Source organism: Apodemus sylvaticus, chromosome 1, assembly GCF_947179515.1.
Source record: "Apodemus sylvaticus chromosome 1, mApoSyl1.1, whole genome shotgun sequence".
In the NCBI taxonomy this organism is placed as follows: Eukaryota; Metazoa; Chordata; class Mammalia; order Rodentia; family Muridae; genus Apodemus; species Apodemus sylvaticus.
The window spans coordinates 135,162,808-135,182,456 of record NC_067472.1 but is presented as its reverse complement, the minus strand read 5'-3'; positions in this window follow the sequence as shown (position 1 = coordinate 135,182,456).

The window sequence follows — 19,649 nt, the reverse complement described above, 5'->3', positions numbered from 1 at the left end:
AAACTGTGTGCACGTGAGTGAGTGAGTGAGTGAGTGAGTGAGTGAGTGAGTGAGTAAGTGCGTGCGTGTGTGCGTGTGCGTGTGCGTGAGTGTGTGTGTGTGTGTGTGTGGTTCAGATTCCCTGCAATTTTATTCTTTATTTTCCCCCTTAAATTGCTCTATGACTCTAAGTGTGTGGGTATGGAGATTTAAAAGGGTTAGATTATCTCTGCCTCCCATCCTAAAGTAGCAGTGCTGGGATTACAGATGTGTCACCACATCTGGTTGTTTTTACCTGGGTCTAGGGATAATACCTATGTCATCAGAAAGCAAGCATTCAGGCTTGGGGATTTAGCTCAGTGATAGCTCAGTGGTTGAGTGCTTGCCTAGCAAGCTCAAGGCTCTGGGTTCAGTCAGCTCTGGAAAAAGAAAAAAGAAAAAAGGCAAGCAGTCCCTGAGCCTCTCCCTGGCCCAAATGCATAGTCCTGCAATGTCAGGCAAAGGTTTTACCACAAACCCACATCTCCAGTTTTTTGTCTTGAAATTCTTAATAAATGCTTGTACAAGAGCCCTGTGTTTTTATTTCATACTCCATCCCTCAGAGTATGTTGCCAGGACTGCTAAAGACATTTTAAAAAATTGAAGATTATCACTGCCGGGGACATGTCACTGCTTCTACTGGGTAGAGTCCAGGATGTGGCTGAAGTGTCCTACACAGAGGACTACCCACAGTACAACAAGGGATTATGAAAATGTCATCCCTGCCAATGTTGAGAAACCCCCGAATTAAGCAAAGTGAAATCGATAACCCTGCCATTGCTGATCTCAAATAGAGTAATTTCATGTGGTGCAGCCAAAATGACCACGTTTGAAATCTCTGTAGGACTTAACAAAACATTATAACCCAGGGAAATAATCCTCCCCTAATCTAAGCATTTCTGATATGTTTTCTCACACTATAATGAACTCTTCTGAATATACTCCCATTTCTTTATTCATGAATTAATTTATTGGCTTTTTTTTCTTCTTAAAATATTCTTACTACACTTACGTATTTGCATATGTGTGATGGTATTTGTGCATGTTTGCATACCATAACATACATATAGCGATCATACAACAATTTTGGGAAGTCAGTCTTTTCTTTACCATGTGTGGGGGTCTGAGATGAAACTCAGCTCCTCAGGCTGGGCGGCAAGCAGCTTTACCTACTTAGCTCATTGCTTTTTTTTTTTTCCCCTAAATTCAAAGGCCCAAACTGTTAAGATTCAGAAATGTGTTCTGTGAAAGGGAATCTCCCATTCACCCCAGCCCCTCTCTGACTGGAGTCTCATAGCAACCAGCAATCAGAAAATTAACCATGTTTTCATTGGCCCTGCACAAATACTTCAGGAGGAATCCTAAGCACTCCCGTTTTCTTCAGGCTGTCCCTTCTAGGGCTACCCAAACTATTCAAGAAGATCCCCGGGCTGGAGAGATGGCTCAGTGGGAAAGAGCACCGACTGCTCTTCCGAAGGTCATGAGTTCAAATCCCAGCACCCACATGGTGGCTCACAACCATCTGTAAAGAGATCTGACACCCTCTTCTGGTGTCTGAAGACAGCTACAGTGTACTTACATATAATAAATAAATAAATCTTTAAAAAAAAAAAAAAAAAAAAAGATCCCCTGCTCCTAGCCTACTTCTGCTTACTCTCCTATTTTTACTAGGCCTCCTACTTCCCTCTCAAGAAGCCCACTCCTTCCAAGCTCTCTGCACCAGCAACTGCCTCCTGGCACTAAGGTAAGTCTGCTCGTGCTGGATGGGGAACCCACACTACAAAGTTCGGATATCGCCAAAGTAAGGCCACTTGGTGAAAAATGAGTTTTATTGGTGTTAGTTACAGAAGTGATTCAAATACAGCTGTATCAGCAAGGCCCAGTGTCAGCTCACCAAGTTGGGACTCTGGAGCACACTGCACACAGGCAAGGCAACAGGCTGGAGAGCGTCCTTTCCAGGTGCCTCCGTTGGTCTGAGCCTCTTCCAGGCAGCTGGTCTAGCTTCAGTGCCTTTTTTCTTTCCTACTTGACTTGTCTGAGAGGGACAACCCCCACCCCCACCCCCACCCCCTTGCTTACTCTGGCAGGGAGGGGCCTAAAGAATCTAGTCAGTTTCAGGGACTTCCTGAAGTTGGTTTGACTTGTTTAACCTTCCTGTTTAAGGTACTTCACTGTGGGCTGGGATGCCTGTGTGGGTGGGTGGGGACTGTTACAGAACACCCTTCTTCCAAGATCCCTTCTGAATGAGAAGTCCTATTTGATTTTTCTATTGTCTTCTTTCTCTTTCTTAATGTTTCTGTTTTCTTTTTCTTTTTTTCTTTCCTTTCTTTCTTTCTTTCTTTCTTTCTTTTTTTTTTTTTTAGGTTTTTTTTTTTTTTTAGGTTTTTTTGAGACAGGGTTTCTCTGTGTAGCCCTGGCTGTCCTGGAACTCACTCTGTAGACCAGTCTGGCCTCGAACTCAGAAATCCACCTGCCTCGGTATGTGTTTTTCTTCTGTTGGGTCCCAGCACCTGTCAAAGTCAACAAAGTCTTGCCCTTGATTGAGATCAGGCACAACTGAACTTGCCTCTGAGAGTGAGCAGATGTATATGTGGCCACAAGTGTACCTGCCTACTGTCCGTACAATCTATAAACCACAAAGGGAAAAAAACCCAAATAGCAGATTAATATAGCGAGTAGGGAACACCTCCACAAGAGACAGTCAGTTAGGGTCATTGAACCACTCTTGATTCAAGGACAGCATCTCTTTGGGGGAAGGGGTGCAGTGGGGGAGGAGAAGAGGGCAGAGTTCCTCACTGGAAGATATGGCTGGGACCCCAGCTCGCAGCAGAAGGCAGCTAGAGAAGCAACAGGTCCCTGGGAATCTGCCCTTCTTTTTCTTCTTGACCTTTCAACTCCACCATGGCTGCCTTTTGTGTCCCGGGGTTAAAGCTATGGGCTGGAGTTCCCTCTAGCCCTCCAAGGATAGAAGAATGAGATGCCCCTAACTGACTGACTGTCTTGGCTGTGGGGATGGGTGGCAGCTTGGTACTGGACAGGTAGGTGCCTGTGTCACCTGACTGATGGAAATACCTAGTCTCAGAAACCTGAGTCCATCCTGGGTCTTACCCCCCAAAACTCTGCTCCTGCCCTGCAAGATGACAGTCTGGTGGAGAGCATACGCTGGCAAGAGAGGAGCTGGCAAGAGAGGAGCAGTGCCACCAACAGCTGCTCTGCCTCCTGTACTTCTACAGTATGGTCTTTCAAGAAATGTTGGGGCCTCTCCACTTCCCGCCACATCTTTATCCAAACAGACCTAGACATGGTTGGTGCTAGAAAGAAGGCTACAGGTCCTGGGTAGTCAGATAAAGGTTGATTTAACATCTAAGTCAATAAGAGTTGGACTCGGGGCTGGAGAGATGGCTCAGTGGTTAAGAGCACTGACTGCTCTTCCTGAGTTCAATTCCCATCAACCACATGGCGGCTCACAGCCATCTGTAATAGGATCTGATGCCCTCTCCTGGTGTGTCTGAAGACAGCTACAGTGTACTCATATATAGAAAATAAACATATCTTTAAAAAAAAAAAAAGATTTGGGCTCAGGACAATGAAAGTGAGAACAGCATCCACTTTGCACAAATCTGAAAGTGTGAGTAAGGCAAGTGTGATTTCCCTGTATGCAGTAAGGGGACTGAGACTGTGCACAAGGACTCCAGCTCATCTTTCCGACCCCCAAGGGCTTTGCTCCTCCACTCAGAGATTGGGCTGCTCTGTTTCTGTGAAGCCTGTGTGCAGCTGTCCTGGGGAGTTGATTGGCAGCTGATAAGGAAAAAGATCTGTACCTGTGCACACCTGCAATCCTACCTGCTCCTCCAGAGGCTACAGCAGGAGGATCACAAGTTAAAAGCCTTGAAGGCCTACAGAGTGAATTCAAGGCAAGCCGGAACAACTTTGTGAGACCCTGTATCAAAATATAAAGAAAAGAAGGAAAGGAGGAAGGATACACACACACACACACACACACACACACACACAGAGAGAGAGAGAGAGAGAGAGAGAGAGAGAGAGAGAGAGAAGACAGAGACAGAGATGGACTGTTAGTTTATTCGTTCCTGAAGCATTACCACATTACCACCCATATCTGGGAAACAATCAGTGTGTGTGTGTGTGTGTGTGTGTGTGTGTGTGTGTGTGTGTGTGTGTGTGTGTGTTTCTACAAGGCAGGTAAGCTTCCTATTGTCTTAAGGGAAGACTACCTATAGGAAAGACGGATAAAGTCCTAGCATTGCCGTCTGGTATGCAGTGCATCATCTGTACTTCAATGGCCTTAAGGCCACATTTTTGGTGTTTCTGTGAAGGATCTCATTGGATCGTTTTTGCCAACCCCTCAAGGAAAGAGGTTATCATCCACCTTGCAGGTGACCAGAGAGAGTTCAGAGAAGTTGCATGACTTGCCTGTGGCCAATCCATAGTAGAAAGGCTGGAACCCAGACTCACCATCAGAGCTCTCCGGTTTGTCCGGGCATGCTCTGACCTCATTGTTTCCCTCCTGGCAGTCACAAGTGATCTAAGCCCATCCTGCCCCCAGGGGTAAGTAGAAGCATCCCACAAATTTAAAAGGCTTTAAACTTGATTTGGGCTGTGGAGAAAGCAGGGGAAGAAGATTGGCCTGTTTGGGAAAAGCCTGCCTATCTTTCCATCATATAGTTACTGGGGTTTAGACTCAGGAGTCCCCACAGAAAGATCTCTGTCTAACCAAGTCTTGGGTATGTCTTTGAGGTTCAAGGACACTCTCTACCTTGCCACTCACCAATTACCTACCAGATATTTTTAGGGAACCACAAGTTGAGTCCATTATGTTCCCTTGGCATTTTACAAGCCACGCCCTGCCTCCTTCCTGGTGCTTATCTCAGTAAGTTCCAACTGATGGGATGAAGGCGAGCACACCCCTCCTCCCTGGTAAGTCTCCAGTTGAGTGGCTGGAATACTGTCTAGTCAGGATTTTCTAGAAAAACAGAAGTTGGCTCTCCATTTTCCGTGGGTTCCATGCCTGTAGATTCAACCAGCTGCCACCTAGAAATGCTCAGGTAGCATCATAATAGCACACACAGACTCCCCTTGCCATTTCCCCCCCAACAATGCAGCCTAGAGAACAGCCACCTGCAGGGCATTCACATTGTATCAGAGACAAAGTCATCTCAACAAGATTTTCAAATCTATGAAAATGTGCGTAGGTTCCATGCAAATGCCACACTACTAAGTATGATAAATATGGCAACTGGCACATCCTCTGCTATCGGTAACCTTTGTGCATGAAGACTGAGCAATATGTACACATGCTGGTACATAAGGATTTATTTTTGAGATATTGGCTTATAAAATTGTGGGACTGGAAAGTTCACACTGTGCTATGCTGGGCAATCTGCCAAGTTAGGCAGAAGACAGAGCTCTTGGGGACATCTCAGCCTCACAAGGTTCAACCATATTGTAATGGGTGATCTGCTCTGTTGTGCAAATGCTTGTCATTGTCAATCACTCTAAAGCTTTCGCAACAACTTCCACCTTAGTGTTTGTCCCAAGTGGCCACCATGACCAGGCTAAACTGAGGAGTTTAAAAAATAATCACTAGTATATACCTCCCACAAAAACCTAGAGATTTATAGCAATGCTACAAATACTGCTAAAGGGAAGAGAAAGATGGCATAGGCCAGTGATTGTCAACTTACAATCACAAGGTCTAGAGCCAGCCTGCGGTTGCTATTTGCATTCTGTGTGCTTGCAGAAAACATTTGAAGAACCAGGGAATCAAGCAAAACTCCAAACACTGTGAAGAGAACAGTTAGTGAGCTTCACTGAAGGTTCGTTCTAGGTAATAAAAATGCTGTTTTATCTCTACCAAATCACACAGTTTGAGAACAATGAACGGCTTTGGAAGACCCTGTTTTACATACCCATGACTCTCAGAGCTTTTCTTTCCAACAGGATTGCAAACTCCTTAATTCAACCTTTATTGAGTATTTACCATATGTAAGGCTTGCTGGAACTGCCAAGCATTGTCTCAGTGATTGTAAGTCACATCAGCCTCTCAATGATGCTGTAAGGTATGTATCGTCAGCCTTTTTTAAGGGGTCACTGAGTATAAGACAAGATCTCTGGAACTCAAATGCCCGCTGCGTGGCTCCTAACACAGCAGGCCTCTGGGGGAGGATGAGAGCATGAACCAACAGGGCCTTCTTAGGTTTGTGTTTTGATGATTGGGAGTGGTGATATCTCAGAGACATGCCTGAGACAAACAGCAAGGCGGGTCAAAACAGAGTAGGACAGCAGTGGACTCAGAGTCCTGCAAACCCGAGGCCAATAAATTCGAGAATTTGGGAATTTGATATGAAAATGAATATTTGCTTAGAATAAGGAAAATTTATACTTTAAAGAGTTTACAATAAATGTTTTACCATCCAGAAGAACCATTTAATCTCTGTTAATTAGCTGCCTGGCAACCTCAAAAGGCCTGGATCTCCACACATACTCTGTACATCCTTCTCTCACCTTTCCATAACAAAGTAAATGCCTTCTACACACACACACACACACAGAGGGGGGGGGCGGATGGGGGAGAAAGAGAGAGAGTGGGGGATAGATAGAAGTTTGATTTTTATACTTAACTGATTAGGCTTTTTTTCCCCACTTTCTGACTAATTTCCAGTGTGGAGATGCAAATATTCAGGGCAGTTGTCAAGACTGAGAAACCTTCATGGTTTTAGAAATGTAGTCATGACTTCATGACTGTTTATTAGAAATATAGCCATCATAGGCCGGAGGAGGTGATGGTACATGCCTTTAATCCCAGCACTCAGGAGGCAGGGGCAGATGGATCTCTGAGTTCAAGGCCCGCCTGATCTATTGAGTGGGTCCCACAATAGTTAAGGCGACAAGGAGAAATCTTGTCTCAAAAAAACAAAAACAAAACAAAAGGATGTGTAGTCATGTTGCTAATATCATGATTTTGGCAAATCATTAAGAAATTGAAGCCTTTTCCAAAACTGTCCACATGATACAGTCCCCTTAGTCAACTGGGCTATCAAAATACCCATGGGCGCACTCATCACTTCTGTCTCAAGTAAAATGCCTTTTAGTCAGTGACTTTCTTATCATATAGCTCTATTTTCTGTCTTGGAGAGTTTGTTTTGTTTTCTACGTAGTACTAGCTACATGTAACTTTTTACAGAGACCAAGCCAGCCTCAAACTCACAGTGATCCTCCTGCCTCAGTCTCCCAGATTGCTGGGATTACAAGCATCCATCACCACAGGAGGCCAATTACAGTTTTTGTTGTTGAAATAATTTCACTCACTTCTGTTCTGTTCACTCATAGTCCGCTCAGTTTGCTTCGATTTACTGAGTTTTATTTTCCCTTAAGGGACAGCATCTTGCCATGTTACCTGTGTTAGCTTCTCATTCCTGAGTTCCACCTCAGCCTCATTCCTCAAGAAACAAATTTACCAAACACAAAATAGCTTCACTTTCATCTACATCCAAATTAGAGTCTGTAACTTCTCACTTCTTTTACTCAAATGTTCTAAACCTTTTCCAAGTTCCAAAGTATGAATATTCAAGCTTCATCGACTTTTTCAATATGCCTTTCACCTCTCGTTTACGTTCAGGCTTTCTTCCAAGTCTTTGAAAATATCTTTTCCAGTTCTTGACATGCCTTCCTATGCCGTAAGGCTCGAACAATTTCCTTATAGGCAGACACCGTCACAACACACTCACTAAACAAGTTCTGATCTTGGCAAAGCTGAAAAGAAATGACAATACAGAGGCCACGGGAAGCAACAGGAAGACAAGGAGAAAATATTCAAGGTGGCCCTCCATCCCAGCCATACGTCTTAGTTTTATATAGTTCAAACACTGCTTCCAACACCAGAGTGCTTTTCTAGGACACCTTCCCAGAGCCCTTCCCAGGCCGGACAGCTAAATCAGAGGGAACCTGGGTGTCACAGAAGAGCCAGCAAGAGGACAATACCACAGCTCATGTGCATGAAGAGAGTTTGGCCCCTGGGTGACAAGGGACTCAGAAAGAGCTTTGGTTTTGAGGTGACCATGAAGAAAGGAGAATGAAAAGTTGGTACTTATGGGTACAAAGTTTCAACTAGGGAAGACACAAATTCCAAGGCCAATCTATCCTGTATAGTCTGAAGCCAGTCAGAGAGACATGGGGGGATGTTGTCCACCACTCCAAAAACCCACACTTCATGCCACAGAACTGAGGCTGAAAAATGAAAAATGATTGTGATGGTAAATGTTATCTTATAACATTATAATATGTTGCCTCAATAAAAGAAAAATGACTAATAAAGAGGAGGAGATGGCTTAATTCCTAAAACGCTGTGTTGCAATCATAAAGACCTGAGTTTGGTGCATCAAAACCCAAAGGCAAATTTAAAGGCAAAAGTCACTAGGCACAGAGGCACATGCTCGTAATCCCAGAGTTAAGGAAGCAGGATGGATGGAGATGGACGGATGATTGGGGCACCATGGCCAACCTAGCCTCTTCGGAGAGTTCCAGGCCAAGGAAAGACCCTGCCTCAAAAAACAAGAAGGACAACGGCCAACATCATTTGCTGGCTTTTACATGCATGGACACACACGCATGGACACACCCATACTACACATACAAGAGTGCACCTATATGGGAGCAGGTGGGGGTATGAAGAGATGTGGAGAGGATCCGAAAGGAGTTAGAGGGAAGACTGACTGAATGTGACCAAGATAAATCCTATGCACGCACAGAATTCTCAATTCACAAACCCACAGAGACATACAAAGGAGGAGGAGGAGGAGGAGGAGGAGGAGGAGGAGGAGGAGGAGGAGGGGAGATTGAGAAGGAGAAAGGAAAGTGTAAATTGTCTCCCAGAATGGTTGGGCCATTTTACAGTCCCTCCACGTTTGTATGAGTTCTCTAGGTTACCCATGTCCTTGCAAGCATTTCATATTGTCTGTCTTTAGTTCAGTCACTCGGAGAGTGTGTGGGCACCTCACTATGGTTTCGCTTGTGACTATTGGTGTCCAAGAGCCTGTCGTGGAGCACTGGGACACGTGCTAGGCCATTGGAAACCCTGAAAAGTCGCTATGAGGAGGGGCTTTAAAGGGTCCCTGACAAAGGCCACAGTGGGCATGAGGCAGGATACGAGAGTAAAGGGGTGGGGCAGAGGTTCCAGAAACACCTAGAAAGCTGGCAGAGAGGGAATGAGAGGCACTGTGAAGGAAGACAGAGGGGTCTGAAGTAAATTCTCAGTTTCTCACTCAAAGAAGAATCTCTCCAAACACTTCATTTTGCCTGTACGCCATCCATACAAGTCATAAGCTTTGGATCTGGGCTTTCAGAACGGTCCTTGAGCTGAGGATTTACCGTTGAAAGCTCAGCTCTTTCTGCCCCTGCTGTTTTATACTCTAGCCCACTGGATTCTATCCGTAGGCCTCCGACCCCCGGAACTCAGGCACATAAGCTTTTCTCTAGTTCCCGGCCCACACCCCAGGCCTAAGCACCATTTATCCAGGTGATGGAGTTTCATTTCAAGAGCTCATTTTTTTTTAAAGATTTTTTTTTTTTACATTTTAATTTTTTCCCCACTATGATTATTTTTTCCATAAGATAAGGAAAATGAAATCTGGTGTAAAAACGTGCAAAATGTTTAGTCCTTCAGAATTAGTTGTGACTTCCGGCGGCTAGCTGGTCTTCCTGGGGAGCCTGGGCTCCTGGTGGCTCTGGGGAGCCGGCTCCTGGTGGCTCAGACCCGTGATTGTCTGGTCCCCTGGGTATTATTGGGCAGAAGGCCACCCGGGCTTGCTTTCCTTTTAGAGAAGTTCCTGCCCCGCCCCTAAGCTTCCATCCTCTTGCAGCACAGGTGGCTGGGAGCCTTCCATTTAAACGCGAGACTCTCTGTCTCTCTCTCTGTCTCTCTCTGTATGTCTCTGTGTCTCTGTGTCTCTCACTTGCTCGCTCGCTCTCCCCGCCCACACACTGCGGAAGCCCAAGGGGCTGAGGATGCACCCTTGGCCCCAGAATTTATCCCTTGGGTCCTGGCCCTCCCTGGTAAATTGTCATCTGCGAGGGAGTTTCCACGGGTCTCTAGTCCTCACGCTTCCAGCCCAGTTGTAGGACTTTGCAAAACTTATGATTTTAAAACACATTTTCCAAGGCTTTTCTGTCACCAGGCCCACAGCCGCGGTACCCACACCATTAGCCTCCAGAAGATGCAGCGCGCAGCCCAGCAATGGGGAGAGAGCAGCGGAGAGACACACGGAGCCCTCATTGGAGACTAAGCAGGAAACACCAAGCATGCAGCCCGGCCAGGCCTCTTAATATGCAGAGCGGCCCACGGGCAAGTCCGGCCAAAACCCAGAAAGTGCGAACCTCCAGCCTTGACGCTGGCATTTCATAAATCGGCTGCTCCGGCGTAATCCCAAAGAAATTGAGGTTTATCCTTCGAGGTGCGAAAGGAAGGTAATGAGCAGCAGCCAGCTAGCCCTGTTTTATCACCTGAATCACAGGCACTGATTCTGAATAACAGCAAAGCCGCAGGTCCAGTCTGGGATCTTACTGCCAATCGGGATGTTTTCCTCCTATGAATATGAAAGTGACCTTAGAACTCCTCATAAGCCCTCCGGACGCTTCAACGTTGAGGATGAGGATGACCGATTGGCTCAGGAGTGCAAACTTGAGGCGCAGGGCTGGCTCCGGCATCCACTGATTGCCTCTGTTCTTCAGATCCCGGCTTCCAGGCTCCATGCTAGGTATTTGGGGTTGTTTCTGTTTTTTGTTATTTTTCCACAACCGGGAAAATAGTAAAGCTTTATTTTCTTCATTTATCTTTATCTTTTTTTTTTTTTTTGCTTTATTTTTGTCTTTTCTAAAATTAAAAAAATCCAATATCCGGATCCTGCTTATTTAAAAACAAGAAAGCTAACTTCCGCTGTGTAGAGCAGGCCCCTTAAGTAGTTTCCCTGGAGGATCAGGCAGTTCCTGAAATGAACCCAGTCTGAAGAAGTTGGGGGCTGGGGCTGGGGCCAGGACCCATGTGACCTGAACTTCCTCCTGGTATTTCCCTCTGGGAATTCACTCAGGTCTCAGGTTCACAGGCCCCTTCCACATGTCAAAGCCAAGGCTAAGTGGCCGGCTTCTTTTTTGTGCTTTGGTTTCTGGAGGCCAGAGGGGTGGGTGCCGCTGTTGTGTGCACTGGAAGATCTTAGCCAACGAAATTTTAAAATCTTAGGGGCTGCAAACAAGCAACGGTCTGTAGTCATGCCAATCACAAGCCTCTTGAACTTGGCAATCCTGCTCTCCATCAGGATGAGGTAGAAAGTACCAACTCTTACCACAAAGAAGCAAAGGGCTGGTGTGTTACAGAAGAGAGTTTGGGGGTTCTACAAAAGTGATTTCAGATAAAGGACCCATCATACTCCCAGTGACATGGAGACCCTTACACTGAAAGTCACACCTATAATGTCTGAGGATTTTTCAGAAGAAGAGGAGAAATTAAAACAAGAAGTATACTCATCTCCAAAGTCAGTACCAACAGTATCTGATGATGCATGGATGGTTCCTAGAGTTTGTTGTGGGTTTGGTCTAATGTTGTTCCCCAAAACTGTGCAAGAATCTGCATGTAAGATACTGAGGGAAACCTGCCCCCAGTTGGTTTGGATGGGTAAATGAAGTTACCAGCAGCCAATGGCTGGACAGAGCGACAGAGGCAGGACTTTCAGGGTTCCCAGGCAAGGGACTGAGGAAGGAGGAAGAGAGAGACTCCATGGTGGGAGAAGGAGAGCCAAGATGCCAATCAGAGAGAGGTACAGGACAGAGAACATAGCCACCAGGTAAGAGTCAGGGAACACAGCTCAAGAGGGTAGCATGACCTGGCCTAGGGCAGCAAAGATGGAATACAGATTTTAGTAAGTAGTAACTCGGGAATACTGAAGAGGGGTGGATTAGCCACATGGAGGTAAGGAAGTGGCCCAGCCATTGAGCTGTTTTAGGCACAACAAAATATAAAAGTGACTGTGTGTCTCTCATTTGAGAATATAAAGCACTGAGGTGGGCAACAGGAATGTGCCACTGCCTCCGCCCAGGCTGCTGCCACAGCCATAGGATCATTTGAGTAGCATTAATTGGCTACAGTGACAGGGGTTTCCCCATTTTCATTCTGTTTCTGTTAAATGTTTCCATCTTTAATTTCAGGCTTTCCCCCAAGTCCATCTAGATGTCCTGTCTGTAGCTTCTATAAGATGGTTTGGGTCTCAAGCAAAACGTCCGGTTCTTCAAGCTAAGTTGGGGTCATTTTCATTTATTCTAACTTGGAATAATGATCACAAGCAGCTGTGGTGGTGCCAAGCCTCCCGGCAGCTGTTGAAGGAAGGCACAGCCGTTGAAGCAAACAGGGGCCAAGAAGAAGATGAGAGACAGAACACAGATTCAAACTCAAGGTCCCCTGGGGCCAGAGCCAGCACATTCCTTCTGAGCCGTGTTAGATTGATGAAATGCATTCCTGAGCTGGGCTTGGTGTTGCATGTCTTTAGTCCTAGGACCCAGGAGGCAGAAAGGAGGTAGATCTCTGTGAACCCAAGGCTATCCTGGTCTACATAGTTAATTACAGTTCAGCTAGGCCTATGTAGGGAGAGACCCTATCTCAAAGAAAACAAAAACAAAAAGCAAACAAAAATGCACTTAACTTCTAATTGCCAACCAAATATTGCTAGGGGTCAACCACAATCTGAGTTCCATGTTCCATAGAAACAGACTGGTGACTGACAAGCAACATCAATTTTCCAGCTTCCCTTGCAGCTAGATGGGGACATATGAGAAGCCACAATGATCCAAACAGAGCTGGCCCTCCTCCACATGCTTTGCCCTGCTTGTATCCGCAGCCCAGGCATGCTGAACTCAAGCTCCCACTATTTATATCACAATAGGGCTTTGGGGGAGGCAGACTGAGCCAAACAATGCCTGGCAGGAATCTGAATGACCACACAGAGCACAGCCTAAAAAAAAAAAAAAAGAAAGAAAACTCACGCTGGATTGCAGCCTTGCCCTAACCAAATATGACATAAATACATTTCTAAAAATAAGTCATATTTTTGTTATAAGATAATTGAAGCCAGGAATGATGACACAAACATGTAACCCCAGCACTCAAGAGTATGGAGCATTCAAGGCCAACTGAGCTACATAGCAAGTTCATTTGTACATACATACAAAATATATACGTACACACATACATATATAAATACATATATGCATACATACATACATATATACATATTGAATACCCCAAGTAGTACCTCTTGATAATGATAAGTTCTTAAGACACCCTAAAACCCTCTCTGTTGTCATCCCCCACCTTCTATCCATGGCTAAATTTGTGTGTTCTTTAGTCTACGTTCAATTTTTGGTGCTTTCTTAAGGGGACTTTTAAAACTAGTCTTCACTGGAAACCAAAGTCTCCCTGTGTGAAGTAAGAGTTATTTTTTTTTTAAGATTTATTTATTATTATATGTAAGTACACTGTAGCTGTCTTCAGACACACCAGAAGAGGGCATCAGATCTCATTATGGATGGTTGTGAGCCACCATGTGGTTGCTGGGATTTGAACTCAGGACCTTCGGAAGAGCAGTCAGTGCTCTAAACCTTTGAGCCATCTATCTCTTTAGGCTTGTAGGATTTATTTCTACTCAATAAATCCTACTTTGGGCTCCATCCCAAAGGAGCCAAAGCTTAGCAACCAACATAAGAGCCCAGGAAAAAGGTATGACTCAGACACTCTTGGGACACTCATCAGAAAGCTTAATGAAATACAGTGTCTCTCTGAGTTTCCCCATGGCTCATGTGACTCAGAATCCTCAGAGCCCACAGTACACAGTAGTGCTCACCCACAGACACTGGATGCCTTTCACAGCGGGTGACAGCTCAGCGTTCATACTCCACTAGCTTTGGCCGCACTATAGAAAGTAGAGGTCCATACTGACTCCCTGGGACGCGGGGTGTGTAGTATTTTTGTCATGGGCTTAACAAGAAATGTATGGAAATAGGAAAACCAAACTAACCAAACAGAGGGCTACAAGACTGGTATAAAAATGCACTGACTTTGGCCTTGGGTAGACAGGGATGTGAATCCTGCTTGTTCACTTTTGGAACCTGTTTCCTATAAAAATACAACTACTCATTCTTACCTGGAAGGACGGGTGCAAGGGCATGGGCAGCATCTATTACAGACACTGCCTGTGCTTGCAGGGGAGGAACTCAGCAAATGATTGCAAAACAAAATCCAAAAGGATCCCCTCCCTGACTCCAGAAGAAAGATGAGGAGGGGGAGGAAAGAAGAGAAGGAAAGAGGAGGAGGAAGGAGGGAGGGGGAGGAGGAAGGAGGGAGAAGGAGGAGGGAAGAGGAAGAAGGAAGGAGAGGGGAGGAGGGAGGAGAAGAAAGGAGGAGAAGGAAAGAGGAGGAGGAAGAAGAAGGGAGGGGAGGAGGAAGGAAGGAGGGGGAGGAAGGAAGAGGAAGAAGGAAGGAGGGGGAGGAGGAAAGAGGAAGAAGGAAGGAGGGGGAGGAGGACGAAGAGGAAGAAGCAGCCAGCAGGCTTCTCCATCTCTCAGATCACCAGGAAGGGAAGGTGGCCCACCAGCTGATCCCAAGGCCTCTAGATTGTCAAGGCCTGGCTTCTGTGGGTGCTATTGTGGGCCTGGAGGATGTGTTCGCTGACCACATCCCAGCTGGTCTGCAGCTGTGGCTGCTGCCCAAACCCTCCAACTATTCTCATGTCTAAGTCAGTCAGCTTCACAGGAAGGTCCACTCCCAAGTCGCTTTATTCTTCTGTCTTAAACTCATGAAGAAGAGGGGGGGAAATGAAGAAATGTGGTTGTTTCTGTTCCTAGGACTATAGCTGACTTAAGGAGCCAAAATCCTCATTTTGCTTTGAGGATTACCATTCTACCACACATAGCAAACAGGGCTGAAATGCTGACAGTAAACTTGATGAATTAACTTGGTCTTCTTTTCTTTCTGTGTGTGTGTGTGTGTGTGTTGTGCATATATGAAGGTGTCAGTCATCTATATGACATAGCATGCATGAGAAGGTCAGAGGACACTTTTAGAGTCAGTTTTCTTCTTCTACCTTGTCTATGAAGCAAGATGCCTCCCATGGCTGCTGCCAACTCTGGGCTAGCTGGTCTGCGGCGACCTTCCAGGCAATTCTCCTGTCTCCACCTTCAATCTCACAACAGGTACTCTGCGACACATGCAGCCTGTGTGTCAAGCTTTTTACAAGGGCTACAGGGATAAAATTCAGTCTACCAGCCTAACAGAGCATTTTTACCCATTTGATTCATAGATGGGCACAGACTTGGGTTTTTAGATTAAACATTTTATCAGGTGTAGAAAAATAAATGACTTTGAAAGGATGGTTTGGGGGTGCCTTGCCATCTGAGTCTGATTATCATTGACAATATCTCTCTCTCTCCCTCTCTCCCTCTTTCTCTGTCTCTCCCTCACTCCTTCTCTAAGTCTGCCCTTCTTCAGCCCTTCATAGCAAAACTGGCTTCTGTATGTTTTTATCCTTTGTAGTGTTAGGGATTAAATCCAAGGCCTTGTGCTTGCTAGGCACGCACTCTACCACAGAATTATCTGCCCATTTCTCTTCTGCCACTTCGGTATTTCTTCATTTCTCAATTCTGCAAAACATTTGGGAAGCTCCTTCTTCCTAGTGTCCTTTTAGCACGGGAAACATGCTTCTGATAACATTATGCCAACAGAATAGAATCTCCTGGCTGGTCTTCCGCTTCTTGCCTTCGCAAACCAAGTTCCATTCATCCCTTTCTATTCTTTTCCAACTCAACTACCTTCTATGGTCTCTTTTACTCAGCCTTCAGCAAATATGGCGGACAAAGGACAACTTGCCATAGTCGGCTCTCTCCTTGCATCCTGTGGGTTCCAGGAATTGAACTCAGAGATTGAACTCAGGTCCCAGGCCTGGCAGCAAGCTTTGGCGGCAGTCACTTCTAACCTGCTGAGCCATCTCAGCGGTCCCCATACGCTAACACTTATTTACGGCCTCGGCGTCCATCTTTAGACCTGATGTAAACCGTTTGAAATTCAGTTGTTTCTTGCCACCTTTGACCTGGTTATAAACATCTCCCTTTCGTGTGGTTTTTCTGGCATACAGCCTGCATGTTCCTCATTCCACTGACCCGCAAACCCAACACACCCCACAGCTGCCGGCCGCGATAAAATCTAATTGATGGTGTCAGACAATGCCGCTATATTCCTCCCTTCCACGTTTGCTTCTTAGAGCAGATCACAGCTTCCTGGTGTCACTGGAGGGGAAGTCACTGGTGTTGGAGGGGAAGGCCAGCAGTCTGACCTAAAGGAGCATTCGCAAATGCAGATTTTACTGGGATTATCTTATTGAAGGGAGGGGTCTACCTGGATGGAGGCGGAGCCTGCCACGCCTCAGAGAGATCCCTTTAGTCTTATTTTCCAGCTAAACTACAGGTGCCCGAGGGCAAAGACTGTTTTGCAATCAGGGTTTCCAAGCAGGGTCCAGCCCAGGGCCTGATGGTGAAATAAGGGTTTAACACAAAACCCCTGCAGAGACATCCATCCAGCCGGGCAAGTTCCCAGCACCTGTTGCCTTCTCTGATGTCACTAGGGCCAAGGGTGAGCCAGAGTGGCTCTTCCCTGGGGTTTTGGCAGGGTTCTGACTCGATACTCTGGGAACTCTGAACTTGAATTTATAAAAAAAAAAAAAAAAAAAGGTAGTTAGCTAAGCAAGATACTCCAACCCGGAAGAGACAGCCCCCCGTCCCCCCCCACCCCCCGCGTGCCTGTTTTGCCAACCAGGCAAGAAAGAATCTTTCCTCAACTCATCTTGAATTCACTTCCTGAGGTTGCCTTCTCCCCCAGCAGGTGCCACCACTCATTTGCAACAGACAGAAACAGCAAATTGCTCCACACCCCGGGAGCTCCGCCAGCTTTCCCGCCCGCGGGCGTGGTGCTCGGAGGAGAGCAGCCTCCCGGTTGCGCCAACGCAGGACACTTCTCGCCAGCCGTTGGCGCTTCTCTCACTTAACCGCTGCAGCGACGGGCAGCCTGGCGACCGGCCTCTCCGCGGCGAGCAAGCATTTCTTCTCACAAAAGGAAGGAACCAGTGTCCCGGAAGGGGAAGAAGCCCCAGCTGTCTTTCTATGAAGCTAGATTTTTTTTTAACTCTCCTTCTACTACTCTCTCTACACATCAGAAGAGAAACTGAGGGTCGGGTGTGGTGGTGCACGCCTTTAATCCTAGCACTCGGGAAGCAGATGTACGCAAATATCTGCGTTCGAGGCTAACCAGCTGTGTAGAGCAAAAATCCCAAGACAGCCGGGATTACACAGATAAACCAAAAGGTGGGAGGAGGGAAGAGGGAGTAGGAAGAAAGCCTGCGGTAGAGATACCTGGGCTTCCACTTTGTAGTTTGCTACCGCTGTGTTCAAACAAACAAACAAAACAGTCTTAAACCCAAATTAGCCTGTTTCCTGTTCCTAAGAAATTCGGGGTTACAAGAAAAACAAAAGTTCCCTGGAGTTTTAGATTAGGAATGTTTCTAGATGGTTCTTGAAGCCATGCACAGTTGTTAAAGACACATTCAACACTCCCCAGGGCCTTATTTACAGCCGGTGCTTATGGGCGCATTTCAACTGCCTGGGCAGAGTTTCGTGGCAACTGAGTACGGAATGAGTGGCATTAATATTCCTTGTCACCGGCCACGATCATCAAGGTAAATAACTCCACGGACCCAAGGATGAGCTGAGATCAATCCCCCTTGGTCTAAGAAGTGGGCTGTTTGTACCCCAAAATGAGGAAAACCCTACCAGCTACTTTCTGACAATGGCTTTTGAATTGTGAAATGTTGGGCATTGTCCAAGGAGCATTTAAAATCAAGGGGGAGGGGGAAGAAAACGACCTGCAGGATAACAATTATTATGTCTCTGCTACACACCAGGCTCTCCGGGGTGCTGAGGAAGGCGTGGTGGCCCCACGGAGTGCTTCCTGATCGCTTACGTATGAAGAGAAGGCCACAAGGAAAGGTGTAATTACAGATTGATGTCAGAGCTGGGGAAAACAACCCCTGGGATTTGAGAATTGGGGATAGGGTTGGGGGATTGTCCCTGAGCAGAGGATAATGCAATACGAAAAGGAAATGTAAACACACACACACACACATTCTAGTACAACTCCCTTATTTATAGACAAGGAAACTGAGGCTCCGCAGACCTAAAAGATTTGTCCAAGGTCGGGGCTAATTTTAGAAACGGGCCAACTGCAACGCCCAATCCCTTCCTGCTAAAAGCACACGGAGTTTATTTATAGCTCAGTTATAGATTATCCTAATTCATTTGGCCAATAAAATGCAGAACATTGAGTTCAAAACCACATCCCTTAAGACCACAGCATAAATAATGATGAGAGTCTTAATACTGACGATACCTTTTCATTAAATACAGAGTTCTCATCCTATCAAAATTCCAGCGCTTGGTTCAGATTAAGAGAAGATCAGGTCGTAACCCTGTATAAAATATCCTGGCAGCGCTAACTGTTCAGTGCTAATTTGAGTGTGAGCTGTGTGTCCCGGCTGACTTCACACCCCAGCTAGGGTTTCAGACTTATACGTGGCGTTGGGGTGAGACCCTGGAGATGAGCTGCTAGCGGCTGGCTGTGCTCTCCACTGTGTGCGTGAGCTGCATGAAGAATCCTTTTCAGAAACCTAGGAGTTTCTTCTGGCAATCTATGAGAGAAGGGTGCAGGGCGGCGGGGTGGGGGTGGGGGTGGGGGACGCTGTGACCGGAGGTTACCTCTGAAGCTGGACCGCAGTAGGGAGAGCGTGCAAGACAGTCTTTTTACTTCAGACTCTGCGTGTAATTTTAGTCGAGTGTATTCGCGCACTGTGCATACAATATACATATTTTTTTCCAATAAGATTCTTAAATAAGAGTAAAATCCCTATAGAACAAAGGTGAGTCTCGGCAGATGTCAATATTTATCTAGGATTAGAAACCTCTAACCATTGTAGACCCCCAGGTCGAAAACGTGGACTCCAAGCCATCTTGCCCAGGGTTAGGAAAGTTGAATGCGTTAGCCAGAGGGAGGGTGGCCCACTTGCTCGCATTCTTGGATCGCGAGCCCGCAGGGAAAGTGTGCGCTTTCTGGCAGGCTCACCCCCCACGTCCTCACACACCCACTAGCTCTGATCAGCAAGGGTGGGACCGCGGCGGGGCGGGGCCTTTGGAGCCCAGACCCCACCTCTCCCGCCCCTCCCTCCGCCCCGCCCGCGCTCGCCCCCCGCCCGCTCCCGGGGCGCCCGGCCCGCCCCCTCCCTGCCGCGCGCAAACGAACCTCGGGACGCCGCGCTCAGCGGTGGCGGTGGCGGCGACAGGCCGGGCGAGGCAGCAGGTTAGCCCGGGCCGCCCTACTCTGCAGGCGTCTCGGGAAGTGCAAGCTGCGCCGCCCGAGCCCTGCACCCGGGAAGCATCCGCCAGCCGGCCGCTCCGGAGGCCCGCTCCTCCAGGCGCTCGCAGGCATGCAGCCCGGGAGCAGGCGGAGCGCCCGGGGCCGCTACTGAGTCCGAGGA